Consider the following 3,441-nt stretch of genomic DNA (forward strand, 5'->3'; position numbering starts at 1 on the left):
AAGGTGGGGAGGCTGGGCACCTTTCTGGGAATCTGCTGGTCCTGCCAGACAGCAAGATGGATTCCTCCCCTGGCAGAGGACAATGCGTTAAACAATGTCAGTGCTCGTGGAGGTATGAGGAGGCCTTACGGAGAACTAGGGTGTGTGTGTGTGTGTGTGTGTGTGTGTGTGTGTAAAGATCTGTATGAGAAATATACCAAAATATTATGTTATGTCTCTGTGCCTTAACATAATATTACATTTTTACAGTTTTTTTGTTTTTAAAAAAGTCAAAGTTCCCTGTAATCATTAACATTTATTACTGTTTTCAAAATATTATGTTTTTAATAATGTTATATACTATTTTAATAATATTATATATTATGTTTTCAAAATATTATGTGTCACTATTTCTTGCTTTAAAGCAAATATTATATTCTCTTGACAACACTTTTTGACATCATCATTCTCAAATCAGAACAGAATTTTTTTTTTTTTTTGCCTAAACTATAATTGGATTGGATTTCCTGGCATCTCCACTGCCTGAAACAAAGACCCATTCCTTCCTCTTGTTAAAGCAAGGACACTAGGAATAATTTGATCTGTTTGTCATCCTCTAAATTTAAATTTATTCAAATCTATTGTCAGAGTTCTGTTGTTTACTAAGTTCAGGGTGAAAAGAGAAGAAGGAAAAAACGTCCAGTCAAAAGAGAATTTCAGCATGCTTAGGTTAATGATGAATAAACTGTGTTATGTTTCAATCATCGTGTGCCTTTTAGGTTACAAAATACTCATGTTCATGCCCAAAGATTGGCATAACAACTGTCTACAAAAATCTTTTGTGTCTGGGCTTAAGTAGGCTTGTCAATTGCTGATATTTATAAATCAGTTAAGGGGATAAATCAAAGACCTAGAGATTTTCTTCTTTCTGGATAATGACCAAATGAATCACTAGTTGTGCATTGCTTCAGTTGGGGATTCTCTGCTCTGATAAAGTGAGTGATTATAATAGATGAATCTGGGTCACTTAGTCTCACTGTGGATGGGGGCTTCTTCTTGTTACTTACACTTACCTCGAGGATCCTGATGTACATGAAGGTCGGGAGTTGAGCCTGTGAAGAGACTTCATAAAAGACTGTCCCAGGAACCTGTGACCAGTGCTGCCACAGAGCAGAGCCAGTGTCACCACCATGATCCTGAACCTGGAGCAGGGGTCCTAGGACCATATGGTCCGTGGGCAGAAGATGGCATGAAGAATGCTCCCACCCCTGCCATGGGCTTCTCTACATGTTTCTGTTTTTTATTTTCTTGACCACTTCCCCTTCTCTGTTGATTCAGGTAATACATCACTAATGAACACTCCTAGTCTTTAGTAATGATATTCCCAGGACCCTGGCCCTTGACAGGCACCAGGTATAGAATGAATTCTTCAAATGCTAACAAAGCTGAACAAACTATATTCAGATCAAAGGGTCATCTAAAAAAGATCCAAATCGGGTCGCCGGGTGGCTCAGTCGGCTAAGCCTCTGACTTTGGCTCAGGTCATGATTTCACAGTTGGTGAGCCCTGCGTCGGGCTCTGTGCTGACAGCTCAGAGCCTGGAGCCTGCTTCAGATTCTGTGCTTCCCTCTCTCTCTGCCCCTCACCCACTTGCTCTCTCTCTCTCTCTCTCTCTCTCTCTCTAAAATAAATGAACATTAAAAAACCCCAAAAGTTTGAGAATATTGAGTAATAGCAAGGATGATGAGAAATGGTACTCAGATACATCACTGGTAAGAAGGTAATTAATACAGACATGTCAGGGGGCAATATGGTATTATTAATATGACCAAAATTTTAAATATGCGTCCCTCAGGATCCAGCAGTTCTGCTTCTTGACTTCCCCTACAGAAAGAAGACTCGTGTGTGTGTGTGTGTGTGTGTGTGAGAGAGAGAGAGAGAGAGAGAGGCAGTGTTGCTTATAAAAGCAAAATCTCTCTGGGTGCAATCTAAACGGTCATGCATAGAGGGAGGCAAATGAAACACTGTGTTTCCATTGCTTGGAACATCATGAAGCAATGAAAAGAATGTGCATCAGCAACATGTCTGGTCATGGAAAGATACTAAGACATATTATCAAGTAGAAAACTGGTAAGCCACAGGATGCCGTGTGTGGCGGGATGCCATTTTTATTAAAAAAATCCAAAACTGTATTGTTATTAAATATGTAAGTATGGAAATTCAGAGAAAAAGGCCTAGAATGCCATGCACCAATCTGATGACAGCAGTCTCACGTCGCGAGGGGCATGGGGTGGTCAGGGTAATCCAAGTAACTGGAAAATGGTGTTGACATTACCTGAGGGAGAGCAAACATAGGAAAACACCCCAGGTTACAGCCTCACCCACAGGGATGATGCATTCACGGTGCTTAATGATCAGAGTGAAAGTCAAAATCACCCCTGAGCTGTCCCAGCCCCTCCTGCCAAGCTCTGCTCCCTGAGGCTCCAAGGGGCAGGTCTGGGTGGGCCCTGCCTGTGCCCTGGTATAGCTCATCCCACTCCACTATTCTGACACACCTAGGCCAGCTCCTCCGCTAGAGTTCTGCCACCAACCAACATCACTTTCAAAATCAGATAAGATTTCTTTTTAAGAGAAGCCAGAAAAATGTGTCTGTTCCTTTGTCATTTGAGCTGTCCTTTCTTCTCTGGACAGTGTGTGCCAGCAGTCAGACACCTTTATTCCTGAATAATAACAGCCCAAGTCCAGGCTAGGGCCTCTGATCTGCCCCTACTCCCCAGGAGCTGGAGTGGGTTTCAGAATCCAAATATTCTGAAGGAATCCTCATGTATTTCTTGCTACCAAAGACTCCAAACAGGGCTTTGTCCCCACTGTATCAACAGGAAGCTCATTCATTCATTCAGCAAGAATTTCTGGGTGCCTGCTATGAGTCAGCTGCCTTGACCAGCTCTTTAATGCTTAATGCTTATCACATCAAATCTAAAACTGTCACAAAATGGCACAACAGTTGCCATGATCCCCATTCTAAAGAGGAAGAGACTGAGGGTCAGAGTGGTTAATTGGATTGCTAGAGGGTCCGGAGCCAGGACTTCGTTCTCGGTGCTCCCCCTCTGGATGAGGAACCAAAGCACTTTCTGCCAAGGTTACCACTTACCACACCCATGAGATGAATACATGCACCAGCAAAGGGCATGACCATTGTTACATTGTGTTGTGGCCGACAGCATCTAAGACGGCCCCATGATTCCCCTCCTGGAAGGCATGGTCAGTGCGATCCCTCATCCTTGAGTAACTGCTTTCTAACCAACAGAATGCGGCAATGTCGAGGATGTCACTCTGGGATTAGATTACAAAAGACTCAGGACTCTCCCTTTTGCTAGCTTTGATGAAGCAAACTGATGTGTTGGGGAGGCTCATGTGCCAAAGAACTGAGGGTGGCCTCAGTCCAACAGTCCACAGGAACTA

This window comes from Felis catus, chromosome D3 (assembly GCF_018350175.1).
Source record: "Felis catus isolate Fca126 chromosome D3, F.catus_Fca126_mat1.0, whole genome shotgun sequence".
Classification (NCBI taxonomy): domain Eukaryota; kingdom Metazoa; phylum Chordata; class Mammalia; order Carnivora; family Felidae; genus Felis; species Felis catus.